General features: G+C 38.8%; 1 protein-coding gene and 1 long non-coding RNA gene across 9 annotated transcripts in view; one reads left to right on the top strand and one right to left on the bottom strand.

Moving 5' to 3' along the window:
• LOC106093126 (uncharacterized) overlaps positions 1-26,544 on the top strand; it is a 108,757-nt gene that overhangs the window by 8,870 nt on the left and 73,343 nt on the right. The window lies entirely within an intron of this gene.
• On the bottom strand, positions 22,632-23,536 carry LOC106093127 (uncharacterized). Of its 2 annotated transcripts, XR_001222302.2 has the most exons (4): positions 23,122-23,536; positions 22,972-23,057; positions 22,842-22,888; positions 22,632-22,784 (listed from the first exon to the last, which is right to left on the bottom strand). It is a non-coding gene; the product is annotated as an uncharacterized LOC106093127 (long non-coding RNA). The 2 variants fall into 2 exon arrangements; XR_001222301.2 differs by having other exon boundaries at positions 22,842-23,057.

Below are 26,544 nucleotides of genomic sequence, written 5' to 3'. Positions count from 1 at the left end.
AATTTTCTACAGCAATAATATTTTACAATATTTTCTTTAGAAATAAAATTGTAAAATTTTTTTTAAAAAAGATTTTTAAATTTTTTTATAAAATTTTATAAATTTTTTTAAAAAAAAAATTTCAATCCGTGCTATCCTATTCAAGTTTAAGTTTTATAGCAGAGTCCGAACGGCGTGCCGCAGTGCAACACCTCTTTAGAGAGAATTTTTTTGCGTGGCAAGGTACCTCGCAAATGTCGCCAGCATTAGGAGGGGTAACCAACGCTGACAAACTTTTCCGATGTTCTCGCTAGAAATCGAACCCAGGTATCAGCGTAATAGGCGGTCCTCTGCGAAACGGTGGCCTCCAACTTCAGACTGTCGTCTTTGTACGCGACCACTCTGCAGTTGTCAAAGGTGGCGGAATACCTAGGTCTAGTACTCGATTCGAAAGGTGCCGAAAGGCGATGTGCGCATTATACTCTGGCAGAAGAATATTGGAAGTGGGGAGTTACCCTGAAGATTATATACTGGATGTACACCGTCATTGTGGTATAAACATACACTATAGAACGGTACAAGGCAGTAAATAAGGACAGAAAAACAAAACCATCGCGTAAGATAAGAAGTATGATCCAGTCAGAAAATTCAGGCCTCTACAGAACTCTAGAATGACAAGATTGTTAAGATCCTATAGGGAATCCAGGCACGAAAAGAGATTGCCATCCATTATCCTGTGGCTTATCAAGGAGCTCGACCGTCTTCAACTCTTTCTCGTCATCACACATCTTTGAGAAGATTGCCTTTGCTTGCGCCTTATCACCAATCAGGACTCTTAAGACCAATCAGGACTCTTAGGACCAATCAGGACTCCTATTGCCATAACCAATCAGGACTCCTATTAGCAGTCCTAGGTCATGCTTTCTCAGCCCCAGGATTGAAGACGTCCTGTTTCGCGAAATACACAGGCCCTTTGACAACCTACAACCTAAAGCACCAGCCCACGCCTTGTTCGCCCAGTCATAGTAAAAGGCGTCCACCCTACCAAGATCTGCTGCAATAAGCAACACCTTGATGACTTGACTTCCAGCAGAGACCGACAGCCTTTCACATGGTTCGAAGAAGCTCTTTGCATCTTTTTAACTGTTTCGATTCCACACGGCCTCACCGCAAGAGCCTTCAGCTCTCCGCTCCCGTATCAACATAGACATCAGAGAACAGCAGCAAGCCACATTAAAAATGAGTGCATATGATAGACATGAAGCGAATGGCACGCTCACACCTTATACCAGCAATCGTTGTTGACGCTTGCGACTCTTAATGACCAAAACATAAAATGCTCCTTTAAGTGTTTTTGCCAACGAGCATAAAATGATTGCCAGTCATATTTTGCATTTTTAGGCAATACGCATGATGGCTCACATTGAGCGCAACTGAATAGAAGACACACCCACTCATCTACCTTTCAAAGCTATGGGAGCTGAAATCTATTCGCGGGCTGTGTAATCGCTTAGGTAAAGAAAAATGGAAGTCTGTCACTTTTGAACAGACGAAGACAGAAATGGCGAACTTCACTGATAAAAGCAATTCTGATCCAAAAATAAAAAATCAAGTGCAACAAAACATCGGGGTATATCTATGGCGCTCAACAGAACTTGATGTCTCATCCCTCTGCTTGCTTTGGCTTCGTATGACACTCATCTGAGTGGTGTTCATTTTCAAACAACGCATAATGTTCGTCAACCAAATTGAAAATCGCATCCATTGAACGATTACTAAAACGTTTGCGCATCTTTCACTCTACTGTATTTGTGTGTGTGTGTGTTTTTAGCTAACTTTATTTTTATGTGGCATGCGATACAGACAAATGCTTTGGCCAAAGTGGCCATTGAGAGACAGCACGTACGCCACCGATAAAAGTAATTCTGATCCAACAATAAAAAAGCAAGTGCAAAAAAAAGCAACGAAGTATATTAATGCCGCTCAACAAAATTCGATGTTTCATTCCTATGTTTACTGTGGCTTCATATGGCATTCATCTGAGTGGTGTTCATTTTCAAACAACGCATAATGTTCGTCAACCAAATTGAACGATTACTGAACGATTACTAAAACGTTCGCGCATCTTTCACTCTATTGTATTTGTGTATGTGTGTTTCTAGCTAACTTTATTTTTATGTGGCATGCGAAACAGACAATTGCTTTGGCCAAAGTGGCCATTGACAGACAGCACGTACGTCACTGATAAAAGCAATTCTGATCCAACAATAAAAAAGCAAGTTCAACAAAACAACGGAGTATATCTATGGCGCTCAACAAAACTTGATGTCTCATTCCTCTGCTTGCTTTGGCTTCACATGGCTTTCATCTGAGTGGTGTTCATTTTCAAACAACACATTATGACCGCCGACCAAATTGAAAATCACATCCACTGAACGATTACTAAAACGTTCGCGCATCTCTCACTCTATTGTATTTGTGCGTGTGTTTATTTTTATGAGGCATGCGATACAAACAATGGCTATTGAGCACCAAATTTTGGGTCTCATGCAGTTCTCTGATCGACATACATCTAAGATAGCAAACGGCTTGTTATGCGCCCTAAATGTCGTCCATATCACATGCCGTACACACGCTATAACTCACCGTACTTATTCTGCAAAAATTCGTAGTCCTATGTGCTTCGTAAAGATGCCAAAAACTATAATCAGTGCTGTATGGTTTAAGTGTTGTACGACTCAAGTTTTAAGCGCATTGGTAAAGACCTTATAGGACGTGGTAGGACGTTTATAAACACGCAATCATGGAACGAATGGAACAGAGGTTTGATTCTCAGCAACACATAAAAACCGTTTTAAATCTTGAAAAAAACTGTGTACTAGACTTTGTCAGCCTGTTAACGCCTGTGGACAGTTTCAAATGTTTAGTTATCAAAAAAAACTGTTGCTAATTTATGAACACTTGTTGTTGATCCGATAACACCGTGCTTAATTTTCTATAAGGGTGTGGAAGTCGAAATTCCAGTATTTTATATCTCCTAGTCAGTATTAATTTAATAAGGCAGGATTCACTAAATATGTTTAAGCCAAGCGGTCAGCCGACATACAACTTTTTTATTTTTGGCAGTAATTGACATAGAGGATGTCTATTTGTTCTCTTTTTACATTTATTCTTTGTTAACCTTGTCTCCTATTTGATGACATTTTCAATCGGCAGATTTGACATTTGTAATGATGTTCAAGAAACCTATCTACTTTATGTTTATGTGACCTAAACTTCTATTAGTAAATCCTGACATAGTACTAGGCTTTATTTATAGCATTTTCATTTCGGTATGATAATTGGGCCTATCCACTACATGTTTTGCACAAGTTGTTCAACTTTTATTAGTGAATCCTTTCTCCAACTGAAGAGCATCTGCTCTGTCTTCCTCAGTGAATCCTAACATAGTACTAGGCTTTATTTATAGCATTTTCATTTCGGTATGATAATGGGGCCTTTCCACTTCTTGTTTTGCAGCAAGTGGTGCAACTTTTATTAGTGAATCCTTTCTCCAACAGAAGGGCACCTGCTCTGTCTTCCTTAGTGAATCCTGACATAGTACTAGGCTTTATTTATAGCATTTTCATTTCGGTATGATAATGGGGCCTTTCCACTTCATGTTTTGCAGCAAGTGGTGTAACTTTTATTAGTGAATCCTTTCTCCAACTGAAGAGCATCTGCTCTGTCTTCCTTAGTGAATCCTAAGGTGGTGTAACTTTTATTAGTGAATCCTTTCTCCAACTGAAGAGCATCTGCTCTGTCTTCCTTAGTGAATCCTGACATAGTACTAGGCTTTATTTATAGCATTTTCATTTCGGTATGATAATGGGGCCTTTCCACTTTTTGTTTTGCAGCTAGTGGTGTAACTTTTATTAGTGAATCCTTTCTCCAACTGAAGAGCATCTGCTCTGTCTTCCTTAGTGAATCCTAACATAGTACTAGGCTTTATTTATAGCATTTTCATTTCGGTATGATAATGGGGCCTTTCCACTTCATGTTTTGCAGCAAGTGGTGTAACTTTTATTAGTGAATCCTTTCTCCAACTGAAGAGCATCTGCTCTGTCTTCCTTAGTGAATCCTAAGGTGGTGTAACTTTTATTAGTGAATCCTTTCTCCAACTGAAGAGCATCTGCTCTGTCTTCCTTAGTGAATCCTGACATAGTACTAGGCTTTATTTATAGCATTTTCATTTCGGTATGATAATGGGGCCTTTCCACTTTTTGTTTTGCAGCAAGTGGTGAATCCTGTCTCCAACTGAAGAGCATCTGCTCTGTCTTCCTTGGGTTATTCCTCTTGTAGTCCATGTCGAGAGTCTCCTGAGTTACCTTTCCATGATCTCACTGATAAATTTGTCTCGCATCGATAGCACGCCTTCCGCATAAGCGATTAATTTCGTGGAATCTTTGTGGAGTTCCAATAGATCTTTGTTTATCACGAAACATTTGTTTCTAGACTAATGTCTTCTGGCGTGCCATTGTTTTGCCATCTCTTTAATGAACCTTCAAACATACACACTTATATATTTATGTAACTGTAGATCAACTGATTTATTACCCAAATTCATGATTAAATTTTTATCACAATAATCTACAACCAACCAAAAAAAGTGCATTGAGAAACTGGTATTTTTGATTAAAAGTCATAAAAATATATTGTTAGTGTAGATGTATGTATGTGCGTTTAACGAAAACCTAATTTGTTCGTACACGTTTTTTTTTAATTGATATTTTTATAATAACTTACTATGTATCAAAAGTGGTAATTTTAAAGAAAAATCGATTCAAGTTAAAAGAAAAAATAAATGTTTTTTTTTAATTTTAAGATTAAAAATTGATATTTGTTTGCTTTTTAATTAAAAATTAAACCAATTTTAACAACAAAGGAAATGCTTTTCATATACAAATTAAAAAAAAATTTTTTTTTTTATTGTTAAATATTTGTTTTTTATTATTTAGTTTGTATACCCTCCACCATAGGATGAGGGTATACTAATTTCGTCATTCCGTTTGTAAAACATTGAGATATTGATCTGAGACCCAACAAAGAATATATATTCTTCATCCTTTTGACAATCTAAGTCGATTTAGCCATGTCTGTACTTCTGTCTATCTGTCGAAAACGTGCAAACGCGCAAAAACGCGAAAGAACAAAGCTAGGCCGTTGAATTGTTGCACAATGACTTGTGTTAAGATACCCGACATCTGTACAGAATATGGTCCAGATCAGTCAGTATCTTAATATAGCCCCCATATCTTAATATAGCCCTCCCTCGCTGAAATTTGTCACAATGACTTATGTTAAGATGCCGGACCTCCGTGCACAATATGGTCCAAAGCGGTTTCTATCTTAATATAGCCCCCACAAAAGGGGGGGGGGGGGCTATATTAAGATGAGCCTAAGATCCTACGTAGGGTCCTAGGCTCATCAAACCTGTATTTATAACCCGATTTGGTTGAAATTTGTCACAATGACATGTGTTAGGATTCCCGACTTCTTTAAAGAACATGGCCCATATAGGTCAGTATCTTAATATAGCCCCCATAAAAATCGATCTCCGGGTAGAAGGTCCTAGGTCCTCGCTAAAGATGGCCAAAGCGGTTTATATCATACTATAGCCCCCATAAAAACTGATCACCCATAAAACCTGAATTTATAGACCGATTTGGTTGACATTTGTCACAATATCATGTGTTAAGATTCCCGACATCCGTAAAAAACATCGTCCATATTGGTCAGTATCTTAATATAGCTCCCATATTGATCGATTTTCCGATTTAAGATCCTAGGCCCATAAAAGTCACATTTATTACCTGATTACGTTGAAATTTGTGTTAAGATCCTCAACACCCATGCCGAATACGGTTTAATTTAGTCTATATCTTAACTTGCATCCCGGTGGTACGCTTCGCTGCCCCCATTTTATACCCTCCACCATAGGATGGGGTATACTAATTTCGACATTCTGTTTGTAACAACTCGAAATATGCGTCTGAGACCCCATACAGTATATATTTTCTTCATTGTCATGTCATTTTGAGTCGATCTAGCCCAGTCCGTCCTCCGTCCGTCTGTCTGTCTGTCGAAAGCACGCTAACTTTCGAAGAGGTAAAGCTAGCCGTTTGAAATTTTGCACAAATACTTCTTATTAGTGTAGGTATAAACCATATAAACCGATCTTGGGTCTTGACTTCTTGAGCTTTTAAAGGGCGCAATTCTAATCCGATTTGGTGGAAAATTTGCACGTGGTGTTTTGGTATGACTTCCAACCACTGTGCCAAGTATGGTTTAAATCGGTTGATAATCTGATATAGATGTCATATAAACCCATCTTGGATCTTGACTTCTTGAGCCCTTAGCGGGCGCAATACTTATCCGATTTGGCTGAAATTTTACGTGAAGTTGTTTTTTATGACTTTCAACAACTGTGCCAAGTATGGTTCAAATTGGTCCATAACCTGATATAGCTGCAATGTAAACCGATCTTGGGTCTTGACTTCTTGAGCCTCTAGAGGGCGCAATTCTTATCCGATTTGACTGAAATTTTGCACGTTATGTTTTGGTATCGCTTCCAACAACTGTGCTAGGTATGATTTAAATCGGTTCATAATCTGTTATAGCTGTCATATAAACCGATCTTGAATCTTGACTTCCAGAGCCAATAGAGCCCGCAATTCTCATCCCATTTGGCTGAAATTTTGCATGAGGTGTTTTGTTATGACTTCCAATAAATTTCCTTAGTATGGCGCAAATCGGTTCATAACCTGACATAGCTGCCATATAAACCGATCTGGGATCTTGACTTCTTGAGCCTCTAGAGGTCGCCATTCTCGTCCGATTTGACTGAAATTTTGCACGTTGTGTTTTGGTATCGTTTCCAACAACTGTGCTAAGTACGATTCAAATCGGTTCATGTTTTGATATAGCTGCCATATAAACCGATCAGGGATCTTGACTTCTTGAGACAATAGAGCGCGCAATTCTCATCCGATCTGGATGAAATTTTGTATGAGGTATTTTGTTATGACTTCCAATAAATTTCCTTAGTATGGCGCAAATCGGTTCATAACCTGACATAGTTGCCATATAAACCGATCTGGGATCTTGAGTTCTTGAGCCTCTAGAAGGCGCAATTCTCATCCGATTTAGCAGAAATTTTGTACAACGGCTTCTCTCATGACTTTCAACATAGGTGTCTTATATAGTCTGAATCGATAAATATTGGGTTGCTCAAAAAGTAATTGCGGATTTTTTAAAAGAAAGTAAATGCATTTTTAATAAAACTTAGAATGAACTTTAACCAAATATACTTCTTTTACACTTTTTTTCTAAAGCAAGCTAAAAGTAACAGCTGATAACTGACAGAAGAAAGAATGCAATTACAGAGTCACAAGCTGTGAAAAAATTTGTCAACGCCAACTATTGGATTGCCCAAAAAGTAATTGCGGATTTTTCATATAGTCGGCGTTGACAAATTTTTTCACAGCTTGTGACTTTGTAATTGCATTCTTTCTTCTGTCAGTTGTCAGCTGTTACTTTAAGCTTGCTTTAGACAAAAAGTGTAAAAAAAGTATATTTGATTAATGTTCATTCTAAGTTCTATAAAAAAAACATTTACTTTCTTTTAAAAAATCCGCAATTACTTTTTGGGCAACCCAGTAGCTTGATACAGCTCCCATATAAACCGATCTCCCGATTTTGCTTCTTAAGCCCCTACAAAGCGCAATTCTTATCCGAATGTACTGAACTATTGTAGTACACAATGTATTCTACAATGTTCAGCATTCATATCATAACATGATATAGCTCCAATAGCATAACAGTTCTTATTCAGTATTCTTTGTTTGCCTAAAAAGAGATACTGCGCATAGAACTCGACAAATGCGATCCATGGTGGAGGGTATATAAGATTCGGTCCGGCCGAACTTATATTCAATATATTTTTTCCTAAACTTTCTGAACATTATTTACAAACAACAGCTCTTTACCAATTTTTACTAATTGACCAGAAACGTTTCAGCCACTTTGTGCTGAACATTCCTTCCATCGTAAACCTAATCGTCCAGACAAGTGTGAAATACTGATAGCCACAATTCATTTCAATATTCATATTCAATGAACAAACGGTTTTGTGGTTTATTAGATTTGCCCATACAGGCGATTGATTTTGAAAAAAAATGTCTAATCCATTAAACATTCATATGCCGGTGGAGACCTTTAAAGACGTTTTCATGTAAGTTCGCCAAAGGTGATGAAGCTTATCGGACAAAAGATTTAAATTTATTTTAATTTTCTCCTCCATGGGATTAAAGCGTGTTTTTTGTCACGGCTTTTTTGTTTGTGCCGTCCAAGTATGGTTTAATTGTGCTGTTTTCACAATTGCCTCTAACGACACCATCAATTTATATAAAAAGATCTATTTGAAGATAATGTTGGGGAATTTATGCAATTGTCGTGTTTGTTTGAAGGGACATGACATGCGATTGGCCAACAGGTTTGAGAACTTGAAAGAATTATTGTCAGTAGATAGAAGATTTATAGTGATCACTAAGACAATCGTTGCCATAGAAGCAAAACAACAAGTTCTTTGAATAACATTTTCAAATAGAAAAACACCGGTCATAGAAAAACACCACCTCCAAAATTTCAGGCAAATCGAGAAATAATTGCGCCCTCCAGCGGCTCAAATAGTCAAACTGGTTACATACCGCTTTAGACCATACTTGAACCATTTGTTGGAAGTCATACCAAAATGCAAAATTTTAACCACATTGGATAAGAATTGCGCCCTCTAGAAGTCCAATCGGGAAATCGGTTAATATGGCGCCTATATAAGGATATGGAATGATTTAGACCATACTTGACTCACTTATTGGAAGTCGAAATAAAACTCTTCATGCCAAATTTCGGCCAAATCGGATAAGAATTGCGCCCTCTAGAGGCTCAAGAAGTCAAGATCCCAGATCGGTTTATATGGCAGCTATATCAGGTTATGGACCGAAATAAACCATACTCAGCACAGTTGTTGGAAGTCATAACGGAACACGTCATGCAAAATTTCTGTCAAATCGGATATGAATTGCGCCCTCTAGAGGCTCTAGAAGTCTAATCGGGAGATCGGTTTATATGGCGGCTATGTCAAAACGTGGACTAAATTGAACCATACTTAGCATAGTTGTTGGAAGTGATACCAAAACACCACGTGCCACAAATTACAGGCAAATCGAATAAGAATTGCGCCCTCTAAAAGCTGAAGAAGTCAAGACCAAAGATCGATTTATGAGGCAGCTATATCAGGTTATGAACCGATTTGAACCATACTTAACATAGTTGTTGGAAGCGATACCAAAAACACCACGTGCAAAATTTCAGTAAAATCGGACGAGAATTGTGTCCTTTAGAGGCTCAAGAAGTCAAGACCCAAGATCGGTTTATATGGCAGCTATATCAGGTTATGAACCGATTTGAACTATTGTTGTTGGAAATGATACGTAAACACCACGTGCAAAATTATAGCCATATCGGATAAGAATTGCGCCCTCTAAAAGCTGAAGAAGTCAAGACCCAAGATTGGTTTATATGGCAGCTATATCAGGTTATGAATTGAACCATACTCAGCACAGTTGTTGGAAGTGATAGCAAAACACCACTTGCAAAATTTCAGTAAAATCGGACAAGAATTGCGTCCCCTAAAGGCTCAAAAAGTCAAGACCCAAGATCGGTTTATATGGGAGCTGTATCAATACATGGATGGATTGGGTCATTTACAATCCCAACTGACCTACACTAATAAAAAGTATTTCTGCAAAACTTCAAGCGCCTAGCTTTAATCGAAAGTTGGCGTGCTTTCGACAGCCAGACGGACGGACGGACAGACAGACGTACACGGTCAGATCGACTTAAAATGTCCCGTAAAGTAATATATATCTATATATATATATATATATATATATATACATATATATATATATATATATACATATATATATATATATATATATATATATATATATATATATACATATATATATATATATATATATATATATATATATATATATATATATATATATATATATATATATATATATATATATATATATATATATATATAAATATATATATATATATATATATATATATATATATATATATATATATATATATATATATATATATATATATATATATATATATAGATATATATTACTTTACGGGACATTTTAAGTCGATCTGACCGTGTACGTCTGTCTGTCCGTCCGTCCGTCTGGCTGTCGAAAGCACGCCAACTTTCGATTAAAGCTAGGCGCTTGAAGTTTTGCAGAAATACTTTTTATTAGTGTAGGTCAGTTGGGATTGTAAATGACCCAATCCATCCATGTATTGATACAGCTCCCATATAAACCGATCTTGGGTCTTGACTTCTTGAGCCTCTAGGGGACGCAATTCTTGTCCGATTTTACTGAAATTTTGCACGTGGTGTTTTGCTATCACTTCCAACAACTGTGCTGAGTATGGTTCAATTCATAACCTGATATAGCTGCCATATAAACCAATCTTGGGTCTTGACTTCTTCAGCTTTTAGAGGGCGCAATTCTTATCCGATATGGCTATAATTTTGCACGTGGTGTTTACGTATCATTTCCAACAACAATAGTTCAAATCGGTTCATAACCTGATATAGCTGCCATATAAACCGATCTTGGGTCTTGACTTCTTGAGGCTCTAAAGGACACAATTCTTGTCCGATTTTACTGAAATTTTGCACGTGGTGTTTTTGGTATCGCTTCCAACAACTATGTTAAGTATGGTTCAAATCGGTTCATAACCTGATATAGCTGCCTCATAAATCGATCTTTGGTCTTGACTTCTTCAGCTTTTAGAGGGCGCAATTCTTATTCGATTTGCCTGTAATTTGTGGCACGTGGTGTTTTGGTATCACTTCCAACAACTATGCTAAGTATGGTTCAATTTAGTCCACGTTTTGACATAGCCGCCATATAAACCGATCTCCCGATTAGACTTCTAGAGCCTCTAGAGGGCGCAATTCATATCCGATTTGACAGAAATTTTGCATGACGTGTTCCGTTATGACTTCCAACAACTGTGCTGAGTATGGTTTATTTCGGTCCATAACCTGATATAGCTGCCATATAAACCGATCTGGGATCTTGACTTCTTGAGCCTCTAGAGGGCGCAATTCTTATCCGATTTGACCGAAATTTGGCATAATGAGTTTTATTTCGACTTTCAATAAGTGAGTCAAGTATGATCTAAATCTTTCCATATCCTGATATAGGCGCCATATTAACCGATTTCCCGATTAGACTTCTTGGGCTACTAGAGGGCGCAATTCTTATCCAATAAGGTTCAAATATTGCGTTTTGCGTTTTGGCAAAATTATAGCCATATCGGATAAGAATTAAAATGTCCCGTAAAGTAATATATATCTATATATATATATATATATATATATATATATATATACATATATATGTATATATATATATATATATATATATATATATATATATATATATATATATATATATATATATATATATATATATATATATATATATATATATATATATATATATATATATATAGATATAGATATATATTACTTTACGGGGTCTTAGACGTATATTTCGAGGTGTTACTAACAGAATGATGAAATTAATATACCCCCATCCTATGGTGGAGGGTATAACAAACGATTAAAAAGGACCGAATTTTGAATACCCACCACCTCGGGTACCACCATTCGTCATAATCCGGTGAAAAATGCATAATTTATGCTCTCATAGCAGCTTTATCGAAATATGGTACGATTTTGACCAAATTCGGCACCCACATTGAGTGGTCTAATAAATACAAGTCACTGTTTAATTTTGTAAAACAAACTATTGGCCTTTTTGGCAGCTATATCCAAATATAGACCGATCAGAATCATATGGGACACGGATGTCGAAAAGCCTAATATAAGTTGCTGTGTAAAATTTCGACGAAATCGGATAATAAATGCGCCTTTTATGGGCCCAAAAGCTTAAATCGAGAGATCGTTCCATATGGCAGTTATATCCAAATCTGGACCGATCTGAGTCAAATTGAAAAATAATATCGAAGGTCCTAACACATCACACTGTCTTAAATTTCGACGAAATCGGATAATAAATGCGCCTTTTATGGGCCCAAAAGCTTAAATCGAGAGATCGTTCCATATGGCAGTTATATCCAAATCTGGACCGATCTTAGTCAAATTGAAAAAGAATATCGAAGGGCCTTACACTTCACAATGTCCCAAATATCGTCGAAATCGGACCAAAAATGCGCCTTTTATGGCCCAAAACCTTAAATCGAGGGATCGGTCTATATGGCAGATGTATTCTAATCTGGACCGATCTGTGCCATATAGCAGAAAGATGTCGAGAGGTCTTACACAATTCACTGTCCCAAATTTCGGCGAAATCGGACAATAAATGGACCCAAAACCTTAAATCGAGAGGTCGGTCCATATCGCAGCTATATTCTAATATGGACCGATCTAGACCAAATTGTAGAAAGATGTCGAAGAGCCTAACGCAACTCACTGTCCCAAATTTCGGCGAAATCGGATAATAAATACGCCTTTTATTGGCCCAAGACCTTAAATCGAGAGATCGGTCTGTATGACAACTATATCCAAATCTGGACCTATCGAGAACAAATTGAAGAAGGATGTGGAAGGTCATTGAATCGAGAGATCAGTCTATATGACAGCTATATGCAAATCTGGACCGATCGAAGCCAAATTGAAGAAGGATTCCGAAGGACCCAACGCAACTCTTTGTCCCAAATTTCATCAAAATCGGATAATAAATGTGGCTTTAATGGCCCTAAGACCTTAAATCGGTGGATCGATCTATATGGGGGCTATATCAAGATACAGTCCGATATAGTCCATCTTCAAACTTAACCTGCCTATGGACAAAAAAAGAATCTCTCAATATATATATTTTTAAAGACTGTAGCGTGATTTCAACAAACAGACGGTCAGACGGACGGACATGGCTAGATCATCTTAGATTTTTAAGACAATCAAGAATTTATATTCTTTATAGGGTCAGAAATGAATATTTCAATGTGTTACAAACGGAATGTCAAAATGAATATACCCCCATTCATCGGTGATGGGTATAAAAATAATATTTCTTAGAAAATTATGAGCGCTATAGGCAAACACACAGATTCCATTTCTCCTGGACTGGACCCTCCCCCTTACCCTATTTATCAGAAACGCCTGATCTCCGAGATGGGTGGTGCGATTTAAGCGAAATTTTTGTTTGATTTCTTTAAGTAACCCAAAACCAAAAATTTGGTATCCAAATTTCGGATGGGGTACCTAGAGGGGCCGCCCCACCCCTAAAACCCACCAAATATATTTATACACAATATGGGACTCAAATGAAAGGTAATTGAGAGTGGGCTCAAATAAAAAATCTTTTAGAGTAGAATACGGTCTGAGAGGAAACGTATGCTATATAATTTTTTGATTTCGGAAGGGGGGAGGACCCTCCCCCTTATGCTAAAAACACCACCCAAAATTAAAAGTGGATCGATCGGGACAATATGGATTTCAAATGAAAGGTATTAGAGAGTAGAGTACGAATATGGTATTAAAATTTGAGTCTAAGTAACCATCGGGCCGCCCACACACATTGATCCAATCCTTAGACCAGTACCGGGTGCATCGTGTCCTTAGAGACTGGATAAACCATATGCTAAAGAACAGGTGGATAAATTACTGGTCCCATGACGTGAATATAAGGGAGAAAGTGGCACAGGGCACGCCACAGGGGGGCATTTTATTGCAACTCCTTTGGGTGATCACCATAAATAACTTATTACGGATGCTGAGGAGGGACTTGAACCCGTCTGTTATACTACTTCTTAGGGGGCTGTGCAGACGATGTTATACTACTTCTTAGGGGTAAGGATCCGAACCAGCTATGCACAGGGTCCGAAAGGGTCTTGCATATGGCATATGACTGGGCTAGACCCAGGGGTCTCAATGTTAACCCAAAGAAGAATGAAATATGTCAGTTTACGAGTAAGACGGAGGTGGGCCAATTTGACGCACCACGTTTCCTCAATAAAACGATTTCGACATCTGACAAGGTAAAAACTTAGGAGTAATCTTGGACAGGAGACTTAACTGGAAGTGTCACATTCAGAAGCGTACTGAGAAGGCTCACAGATGTTGGGCACTATGTCGAAATGGGTCCTGAACCCGAGGATAGTCCACTAGCTGTACAGAAGCATGATTATACCACTACTTACTTACGCCTCAGTAGTTTGGTGTACTGCTATGGAGAAAAAGTGCAACGTTAGAACCATACAACAAGTTCAGAGAACATGTTGTCTTGGCATAAGTGAAGCGATGAGGACCACGACCATTAGGGCACTGGAGACTATTCTCGATATCTGACCCATTGACATACAGATTAAATGTTAGGCAGCCACTGCGGCTATGAGACTTAAGGCGATGGGAGAATGGATTGAGGATGGAAGCAGCTCATAACATCGCGGTACAATCGAGGCGACGATAGGAACCCTGAAAGTAGGGGAAGAGATTTCCGATCGGATACCTGAGACGACACTTATGGTCCAGTTCGCGGCACTGCTGCCAGCCGCACAGTCGTGGATTGACGGAACCCTAGTATTGCCATATGGAAGATCATGTTACAAGGATGGATCAAAGCTAGAGGATAGCGTGGGACTGGGGGTCTATATTGAGTACCCAGGGACTGATATCTGTTTTAGACTGCCTGACCATAATACGGTCCTGCAGTCAGAGATCCGGGTGATCATGGAATGCATGACGTTGTGTGGTACTAACGCGAGGACGTCGAGTGTGAACATCTTTATGGACAGTAAAATGACCATAAGGACAATAATATCCAGGAGGGTAAGGTCACGAACAGTCGTGTAGTGTAAGAAAAAGATAAGCGCCTTTTTGAGGATGGCACAATTAGCATCGTTTGGGTCCGGCCTTTACGAAGTAAGGGGGAATGAAAGAGAAGACGATTCGGCAGTGAAGGCCAGATTATCGTCGACGATAAATTTGGTTAACCCGAAGCATTTCGGGTCGACACAGTCCAGCGTCTTTCTGAGGATGTCACACTCAGTATCGTTTGGGTCCGGGCCTTAACGAAGTAAGGGGGAATGAAAGAGAAGACGATTTGGCGGTGAAGACCAGAGAACTGCCGGTGATAAATTTGGTTAACCCCAAGCATTTCGGGTCGATGCCGTCCAATTTAAGGGCGTGGGCGACAAAAGCCCAATGCAACACTGGGGAACAGTAAAACAGTGGGTAGGACGGCGAAAATCCTAAAGGGTGATTCGGATCGTGGGAGAAGGAGGCTATTACTGAAACGAAGTTAGAGGAAGGTCAGTATAGCTTTTGGTGTCATAATGGGACATATACAGGGTGGCTGATGAATATTGCTACATTGATGAATATTGCAACATTTTTTTTTCGGTGTATGGAATACATTTTTCTTTTATTCATGTTAAATTAAATTATTAAATTAATTAATAAATTATTATTAATTAAATTAATTAATTAATTAATTAAATTAATTATTAAATTATTATTATTAAATAGAAAAAAAGTTATTAAATTTTTTTTTGGTAGCGGCTTTCATCAGCCACCCTGTAGGACTACGAGCTCGCCTATGCAAAATAGCATATATTGGTGATAGCATATATTGGGCATGTGGGGAAGATGATGGGACGTTGCAGCATTTTCTATGTCATTGCCTGGGTTTTGTGGCTAACAGACACCGGTACTTAAGTAGGGACACGATACCAGGCATCAACTTAGGGGTAGGTATTGAAACCAATTAGGGGTTTTGTAAGTAACTCGGAATTCCTAACATAAAATTTTCTTTTTCGTGGTTTCTTTTTAGTTATTAGAGCGCTCATTAAGCCGATTACTGGCTTTGGTGTATGGGGCGGTATAATATCTGCACCCTCTTTTCAACCTAACCTAAGAAAGTTTTGAAATTTTCTCTGCCCTTGGTCTTTTAAGCTTCTCCCATAAATTAACTCATTCTTCTTTTTATGGCTTAACTTAAAGACATCGATACAAAAATTGAGGTTGCAGTAACATTTGTAATCTCACTTAAGATTGGCAAGTGAATACAAATTTTCCCTTTTGGGTAGAATTGACCAAACGATTTGTCATGATTTCTTTAAAGTGATTTGTCATGATAGCCAAGTGTCTATGTAGAAAATGTCCATTGTAATTCCCAACGTTTATTGCTTTTGATAAGCTAAATGAAAGTGCCAAATGAAAACGTAAACAGCTAACCAACAAAGAAAGTTTCAGGAGTTGGTGCCAAATTGGTGAAAATATCAAAGAAATCAATAAAATGTGGATGTGTTCTTTAAGGTGTCTAGTTGTGATTTTTTCTTGGTGAAAGGTTTGTGAATGGAGTGAGACTCCAGTTAGGAGACTGATGACTGCAGCTGAGATTCAATCAAGGCAGATTGCAACAAATTTGGTATAAAGGAGTGCATATTAACTGCAATACTCATGGCAAATACATAAATCTCAAATAGGTCTTTAAACAGCCCCTATGAACCCCCGGTTAGACTGCTTTAATCCCTAGAAGTCTCCGTTTTTATACCCTACACCACTACTATGGTACAGGGTATTATAACTTAGTGAATTAGTTTGTAACACCCAAAAGGAAGAGAGATAGATCCATTGATAAGTATACCGATCGACTCAGAATCACTTTCTGATTCGATTTAGCCATGTCCGCCTATCTGTCCGTCTGTTTATGTTAATTTGTGTACAAACTACAGGTCGCAATTTTCATCCGATCGTCTTCAAATTTGGTATGGGCGTGTTCTTCAGCCTAGAGACGAAGGCTATTCAAATTGGAAAAAATCGGTTCAGATTTGGATATAGCTCCCATATATATGTTGGTCCGATTTGCAGTAATAATGCAATAAAATTATCATTTGTCAACCGATTTTCTCGAAATTTGGTATGGGCGTGTTCTTCAGCCTAGGGACGAAGCCTATTGAAATTGGAAAAAATCGGTACAGGTTTGGATATAGCTCCCATATATATGTTCGTCCCATTTGTAGTAATAATGCAATAAAATGGTCATTTGTTAACCGATTTTCTCGCAATTTGGTATGAGCGTGTTCTTCAGCCTAGAGACGAAGCTTATTGAAATTGGAAAAAATCGGTTCTGATTTGGATATAGCTCCCATATATATGTTTGTCCGATTTGTAGTAATAATGCAATAAAATGATCATTTGTAAACCGATTTTCTCGAAATTTGGTATGGTCGTGTTCTTCAGTCTAGAGACGAAGCCTATTGAAATTGGAAAAAATCGGTTCAGGTTTGGATATAGTTTCCATATATATGTTCGTCCGATTTGCAGTAATAATGCAATAAAATGGTCATTTGTTAACCGATTTTCTCGAAATTTGGCATTAACGATTTTCTAATGACTCTCAACTTTACTGGTTAATTTCATAAAAATAGGTTCAGATTTGGATGTAGCTCACATATATATGTTCGTCCGATTTGCAGTAATAATGCAATAAAATGGTCATTTGTTACCCGATTCTCTCGAAATTTTGAAGGATTTTCTAATGACTTTCGACATTACTGGTTAATTTCATGGAAATCGGTTCTGATTTGGATATAGCACCCATATATATTTTCGTCCGATTTGCAGTAATACTGCAATAATATGGTCATTTGTCAACCGATTTTCTCGAAATTTGGTATGGGCGTGTTCTTCAGCCTGGAGACGAAGCCTATTGAAATTGGAAAAAATCGGTTCAGATTTGGATATAGCTGCCATATATATGTTCGTCCGATTTGCAGTAATACTGCAATAATATGGTCATTTGTAAACCGAATTTCTTGAAATTTTGCAGGAACGATTTTCTTATGACTCCCGACATTACAGGTGAATTTCATAAAAATCGGTTCACATTTGGATGTAGCTCCCATATATATGTTCGTCCGATTTGCAGTAATAATGCAATAAAATGGTCATTTGTTAACCGATTTTCTCGAAATTTGACATTAACGATTTTCTAATGACTCTCAACTTTACTGGTTAATTTCATAAAAATAGGTTCAGATTTGGATGTAGCTCACATATATATGTTCGTCCGATTTGCAGTAATAATGCAATAAAATGGTCATTTGTAAACCGATTTTCTCGAAATTTGGCAGGAACGATTTTTCCGACAATACAGGTGGATTTCATAAAAATCGGTTCTGATTTGGGTACAGCTCCCATAGCTCGTCCGATTTGCAGTAATAATGCAATAAAATGATCATTTGTAAACCGATTTCTCGAAATTTGGTATGGGCGTGTTCTTCAGTCTAGAGACGAAGCCTATTGAAATTGGAAAAAATCGGTTCAGGTTTGGATACAGTTTCCATATATATGTTCGTCCGATTTGCAGTAATACTGCAATAATATGATCATTTGTAAACCGATTTTCTAGAAATTTGGTAGGAACGATTTTCTTATGACTCCCAACATTACAGGTGGATTTCATAAAAATCGGTTCCGATTTGGATATAGCTCCCATATTTATGTTGGGAGAAACGATTTTCTTATGACTCCCGACAATACAGGTGAATTCCATAAAAATCGGTTCTGATTTGGATGTAGCTCCCATATATATGTTCGTCCGATTTGCAGTAATAGTGCAATAAAATGGTTATTTGTTACCCGATTCTCTCGAAATTTTGCAAGAAGGATTTTCTAATGACTCTCGATATTACTGGTTAATTTCATGTTCAAATCGGTTCAGTATTAGTTATAACTCCCATATATATGTTCGTCTGATTTTGGGTAATTTGCAATAATGTTGTCATTTGTCAGCCGTAGTTATTACAGTTTGAACATATTTTTGCTCGCCGAGGTTCATCAAAAATGGTTCAGAATTGGATATAGCTCCCCCATTGTACTTATAGGGTAGGTATAGGGTATTATACAGTCGGCACCGCCCGAATTTTGCCCTTACTTGCTGATTTTCTATTTAGATTTTTGTAAATGTGCAACTTACTCTAGAAGCCTCTAGTTCTTCTCCTATTTTGTTCTATATTTTAAATTTTCCAACCCACCTTTATGTCTGGCAATCTTTGTCTGCGGCCGTAACAAACAACAAGTGGCATAAAACGTATATTTACGATTTAACAAATCGATTAATGTCATGATAATGAATTCCGTATATTTTTGACTGGTTGTTGTTGTTTTCACAACCACCATTTGATTTGAAAAATCGCCCCTCAGCCATACTTATAATTTCCAATTCGTACCAATATCAAACAACAAAAAAAAAAGAGTGCGGGGAAACCAACTGCAAAGCTGTTATATTTTGTTGATAAAATAAAGCATGGAAAAGTGTTAAACAAACAATTAACACAGCGAATTGCCTAACAGTATAAAGGAATGACGAGAATCATTTTGTGGAAGTCGACAAAATCAAAAATTAACATCTAAAGGCAACGACAGAAAACGTTGGGCTAAATATACAAAAGGGCAGTTGGTAACGCAGATAAGGGTGTGGTGGTAGCGAAAGACCACAGCCTTTATTGGGAAACGAACCCACGACCTCTGCAACCCTTATACCAGCACACTCAACCTCAGCCCATGTTAGTGCATATACATACGTACCCATTGTAACGACGAGTTTACCTGTGGTTGCTGGGGTACAACTCACCGGGAGCAGGGTAAGTCACAGAAATTTATTTGTGGCAGTGACAGAGATAGAAAAGGCGGTTTGTATTGTTTTCAAGGAGTTTTATTTGCTAGGTAGTACTTAATCTAGGCGTTATAGGTTAAGTTTTAGGTTCTGGCGATGTCAATCCTGGCGACACCACGGCATGAATATGCCCCTAAGTCATGGTGAGGTGGTCTCAGGGCGATGGCACGAGTGTGCGTTCACGGGCCTAGCGGCTTTTACGTCGGAGGGACGAAGGCGGGTTGCTGGCCATGTAGCTCTCGAAGACGTGATTTACTCACGGCGTGAGCATGATACGAATTTACAGGGTAGTGGTTGTAGAATCTGGGCACGAATGGGTGTTCGCGGGCTCAGTGGCTCTTGTGTCGGAAAGACAAAGGCGAGGTGCTGTTTTTGTCTCGGAGACGTGATTCCCTCAAGGCGTGGACACGGCGCTAACTCACCGGGTGATGGTGGTGGACAGACGGCACTTGGGTGTATTCGCAGTCTCAGTGGCTCTTATGTCTGAAGGAGAAAGGCGAGGTGCTGGCTATGTTGGTTTTGGAGACGTGCTTCCCTCACTGCACGGATATTACACTAAGTCACGGGGTGATGATTGTAGGCAGACGGCACGTGGGTGTATTCGTGTGCTCAGCGGGTCTTATGTCTAAAGGACAAGGGGAGGTGGTGGATATGTTGGTTTTGGAGATGTGATTCCCTCACGGCACGGATATGGCACTATGTCACGGGGTGATGAGTGTAGGCAGACGGCACGTGGGTACATTCGTGGGCTCAGCGGCTCATATGTCTGAACGACAAAGGCGACGTGCTGGCTATGTGTGTTTCAGAGACGTGATTCACTCACGGCGGGAATACGACACTTAGTCACGAGGTGATGGTCGTGGACAGACGGCAGGTGCGAGTATTCGCGGGCTCAGTGGCTCTTATGTCTGAAGGACAAAGGCATGGTGCTGGTAATGTTGGTTTCAGAGACGTAATTTTCTCACGGCGGGAATACGCCACTAAGTCACGAGGTGATGATCGTAGGCAGACGGCACGTGGGAGTATTCGCGGGCTCAGCGGCTCTTACGTCTGAAGGACAAAGGCGATGTGCTGGCTACGTTGGTTTCGAAGACGTGATTCACTCACTGCGGGAATACGACATTAAGTAACGGGAAGATGGTCGTGGACAGACATCACGTGGGAGTGTGCGCGGGCTCCGCGGCTCTTATGTCTGAAGGACAAAAGCGATGTACTGGCTACTTTGGTTTCGGAGACGAGATTCGCTCACGACGTGGGATGGCTCTAGATCACGGGGTGACGGTTCGCATGTTCACTGGTAAAGCGGCTCCTTTGTCTCGTGGACACCGGCCAAAACGCTGGCGACTATGTTAATCTACAGGCTCTGACACTCAAGCTCAGCAAACTAAAGTTGTTTTCACTCCACTTACCTGGATACTGTCACCATTACACTTCACACTTGACTGTCCCTTTTCAAGCCAGCTTTGCCCTTTTTATACTCTTCGGGATAACGGTAACTTGTTTACACAAAATTCCTCTGTTGCTAAGGCCAATGTTTATTTGTTGCCCATATTTCTCAATGCTTGAACCTACTCTTGTGTGATGTTGTTGCCTATATTCCCTTCGACAATTACCATGAGATGCTCAATTACCTCCAGATGCTCAAGAAGTCAAGATCCCAGATCGGTTTATATAGCAGCTATATATGGTTATGTTCCGATTTGCGCCATACTAAGCACAGTTGTTGGAAGTGATACCAAAGCACCACTTGCAAAATTATAGTCAAATCGAACGAGAATTGCGCCCTGTAGAGGCTAAAGAAGTCAAGACACACGATCGGTTTATATGCCAGCTATATCAGGTTATGAACCGATTTGAACCATACTTAGCACAGTTGTTGACAGTAATACCAAAACACCACGTACAAAATTTCACTTAAATCGGACGAGAATTGCGCCCTCTAGAGGCTCCAAAAGTCAAGACCAAAGATCGATGGCAGCTACAATACATCAAAACATGGACTAATTTTGCCATTTACAATCCCAACCCACCTACATTAATAAAAATCATTTGTGCGAAATTTCAAGCGGCTAGCTTTACCCCTTCGAAAGTTTTTAACGTGCTTTCGCTGTCTAGAGGCTCAAAAAGTCAAGACCCAAGATTGGTTTATATGGCAGCTTTATCAAAAGATAGACCGATTTGACCCATTTACAATTCCAACCGACCTACACTAATAAAAAGTATATGTGCGAAATTTCAAGCGACTAGCTCTACTGCTTCGAAAGTATGCGTGCTTTCGTTAGACAGACGGACGGATAGACGGCCATGGCTAAATCGACTTAAAATGTCATGACGATCAAAAATATATATACTTTATAGGGTCTCAGACGCATATTTCGAGGTGTTACAAACAGAATGACGAAATTAGTATACCCCCATCATATAGTGGAGGGTATAAAAACAGCGACACCACTCTTCCTTAGGGCGCTGAAATCTGGATGTGTGTAAGATTCCTTCATAGATGGTTCCCAGCTGCAACTTTTCTAGCGGCATCTTCTGAGACTCCAACTTCACAGCTTCTTTAGCCGCACCTTGTTGAACTACTAGAACACAACTCTTTTAGACCTGATAATGTCTTCGAGGCAGCTGGAATGAAGTACGTATGCTTCATGTCTCTGGTTCCCAAAACATTGACATTTTATTTTCTTTGAAATTTTAATCGTCATCCTATTCTCTTAAAAATTGCCTCAAAAAAGATTTTAGTCAAAAAATTATTTAAAATTTTGTATGTTTTTTTTTATTTTCTGGAAGTTTTTAATTTTTTTAAGTACTATAGTATATTTATTTTGCTGAATAAACATCCTGTATTTTTATACCAATTATGAGGTTAAAGCGTTACGCTCAGTTTGAAAACAATTGAAATTTTTGCATGAGAAAAAGAGTAGTGTATTAGTCATCTTCGTTTTGAGTATGGAAATTCTCCAACTAAAAATAACAAAAATTATAAATGTGTGAAAATGTTAATGTTAAATTTTATCATACTTCCTTATAAACCTAAAAACGAGGGACATCTCATACTTTGCTGTTTCCTTAATTAAAAAAACAACAATAACAAATTGGTTCTAATTAAATTTATATTGAAACGACATTTTAATACTTTGAAAGTATATACTTGATAAATATTGTTTTTCCCCCTTTCTTTCAATCACTTGGACTAATTGGGATGTTGACATTTTTATCAATAAAAAGGTGTGTAGTCTAAAAAAAAATGAATTCAAATGGAATGTTATAATTATTTATGTAAATATTATTATCATGTTACCTGTTTGTTGGTAAACGGAAAATTTATTTTAACCATACAAAACTAATCAATCAAATTGATTTAACAATTATTGAATATTCACGCATTCGCTCAGTCAGGAAACTTAAGGTGACATGCTCCACTGTCCAGCTATGAAGTTCTATAGATTTAGTATTGTAGCTGAATTTAAGTAAATTATTTATTCAAACTCACGATTTTCTTAAACAAATACCAAAATAACTGTTTTCGCATCACATTATCTTCTCTCTGTTTCACTCTCCCTCTCTCTCTCTCTCTCTCTCTGAGTTGCTATTTGCCTATGCCATTAATATAATTTGTCACTCAATCAACCAAAACGTTAAATGTCCATATTGACCTTGAAGTTGAACGATAAAACTTTAACTCTACATTGTTTTCTTTGTCTATGGCAACACTGCCTTCCGTTTATGACAGTTACAGACTGTTAACAGTTGTGCCTATGTAAATGCCATTGACATTCATTCATTTCGTTCGTGTACGCGCAAAAAAGCCAGGCCTAATGGGCAAACAATCGTATTTACACTTTAGCCTATTGTTATTTATATCTAACAATAGCATAGAAAATATTTGACAATTAGAAAATAGGGTTCACATAATTACGGGGCACAAGCTATAAAAATAACGCAAATTTGCACCATAGGGTGGTGTTGGTAATGTGGAAAATTAATATATGGAAATTATATACCGTGAACTGGATTCGGAGCTCGGATTAACAGTAAGTCGTAGGGATTTTAAAGCACAGATGTACAATAGATGTAGATGTTCCCATCGCTAGAGTTGGGCGATGGGTAAATACCCAAAAGGTATTTACCCGGTAATTTGGGTAAATGCCTGGGTATTTACCCATTTATACCCAAAAGCAGATATCTTGGGTATAAAAATATTTTCCAAACAATTTTTGATGATTTCGTATTCTTTGTATATAAAGCTGAACGGATTTTAAAGTTTTAGGCAATAAATTGCAAATTTTTCATCCGATTTTTCATTTGGCACAGTGAGTTCTGGTAGACCCCTACCCATTTTTGTGAAGTGTGGTTCAGATCGCACTATATTTGGATATAGCTGCCCTTAGGCCGACCGCCCGATCTCCCGATATATGGTTCTGAGGCCGTAATAGATCCATTTATTACCCGAATTCGATGAAATTTGGCACAGTGTGTAGACCCCTACCCATTTCTGTCAAATGTGGTTCAGATCGGACCACATTTAAATACAGCTGCCATATAGACCGATCTCCCGATATGTAATGAGCCTATAAAAGGAGCATTTTTCATCCGATTTCTATGAAATTTGGCACAGCGAGTTCTGATACCCTTCTTAAATTTTTTGTTGGATATCGTCAAGTTCAGACCATATTTGGATATATCTGCCATATAGATCGATCACCCGGTATAGACTAATTTTATCGAAATCGGATGAAAAATTACCAATTTATTGCCTCAAGATTTTTAGTCTGGAGATCCGTCTATATATAACTAAAATCCAATTTTATGAGATCAAAAGGTGATGTTTAAATAATACGTTAACTTCGTCTTCCGATTCCATCAGGAGTTCATCCTCACAAGATTCGTTAGATCTTGTCATGATGAGCGTACGCATCCGGGGACAGGTGAGCAAGCAGTGGAACCATTCTTCCTCAGGATACTGGACACTTGCGGTGTGGACGATTCCTCCTTAAATGCTTCACTAGCTGCTGCTGTCGAAGTACTTTTTGAGTTCCATCTCTCACCGCTGGCGCACACCTTGAACTCAGTCCAACTGGATGACCGACCCACACAGGGCTTGTCGGGTCCCGTTTCTATACCTTCCCCTCCTGTCTCGATTGTGGTAGGTGGATTTTCAGTCTCCTGCAATCCGCCAGACTTTGGCGATGTGGTCGATAGTTCCTCAGGCAAGTGTCCTCCTGATTCCCCAACCCCACCGCTTCTATATACTTTCAGTTTCAACTTGTTGAATCCTTAGGATACAACTCCTTCAGACTTGTTGAGGTCTGCGCGACTGCATGTCTCCGGTCACCATCATCCTCATCCAATCTACCAATCTTCTAGTCGGTGATTGAAAGATTGCGATTACATTCCCTTAGTCTTTCAAGTATGGATTCAGGATCTGAGGGAATCCTTGGTATCCAAGCATGCGCCATTGGTCGAGAAGGAATATCTTCCTTCTTGACTAAATCCAGTGCTGCACCTGGCCAGATTTCACCAATCTTTTTTAGTGCACAAATGAGCGTTGATCCCCGAAGGCAATTAGTCTGTACCGGCCCCGATACCAGCCTGCCCAGGCAATTCCGCAAGGACATTGGAGTATACTGATGACAGACCATTGACTATCCCACTCCAATTATTCCTAGGTATGCAGCCCTGTTCTTCTCCCTTGTCGACAACTGTCATCACCAAACTGTCCCTAGGGATATTAGCAAAGGTTCTCGGACCCATCTTACTATTATTCGCTGTAGTTCTTTTAGACCGCAAAATTTTGGCTGACTGCGGCGCAGTTTGCGGTAACCTGTGCAGTTAATCCCCGATTCCAATTTAGGGAGTCTCTCTCCCTATTAGAGCGATAAACCTGAGAGCGATGCGTCTTCTATTATTCCATGCTCTTTAAGAGTGTGTTGGTTTGCCGGGGAAGGCCGATGGCCTAGGCAATTCATAGGCAGGCGAAGATAGAATAGGTTCGGCCTTGTCCTTAAGGCTCGAACCAGGTGTCTTCGTCAAAAGCCCCTGTTGACTAGTCCTCTGTCGGCTAGTGGAGCTTGGAGCAGCCGCTCCACCAGTCGAGGTTTCAGTAGCAGAAAAAATGCTACGGCCTGATACCACCACCGCAGCTGTTGGGTTCTTGGGGTTCATTCAAAGCCTACTCCCGGACTCTAGAGCTGCCGCTCCACTGAAAACAGACGCATTTTATCAACAGCCTGATGGCTGTTGAAAAAAATGACCTATTACGAGATACAGAAAAATTCTTTCGGAGCGAAATAACAAAACGTCCGCTCCACTCAATGCTTCAAACAAGAATTTTTGAACTTTTCAAAAAAGTAATAGCGAAAAACATGGGGTTTCAATGGTGAAAAACGAACATAGTATCAGCCATGACTGTCGGAATAAAACTTCCTTCAGTAAGCCGATCAAAATTAGGGAACATACTCGGAAAGATGTTGTCGTAAGTTAAGTATATGATTAGGCGTGTCTGCCATTCCACATTTAGTCCACTGGTTCAACATTGGATACTAGAAGCCATCTTCCCTCCCTGGTTCATGCACCATCACAATGGCTATGAGGTGTGCTTACATACCATATCTTAAAATTACAGTTTAATGGACCGATTAAATAATCGCCATCAAATGCTGTCACAACCTCCCAAATAAGGGAAATTACCAGCGTGCAACTCTACTTCCAATTTAGTTGGCCA

This window comes from Stomoxys calcitrans, chromosome 3, assembly GCF_963082655.1.
Source record: "Stomoxys calcitrans chromosome 3, idStoCalc2.1, whole genome shotgun sequence".
NCBI classification, from domain to species: domain Eukaryota; kingdom Metazoa; phylum Arthropoda; class Insecta; order Diptera; family Muscidae; genus Stomoxys; species Stomoxys calcitrans.
This window is presented reverse-complemented; position numbering and strand designations above follow the sequence as displayed.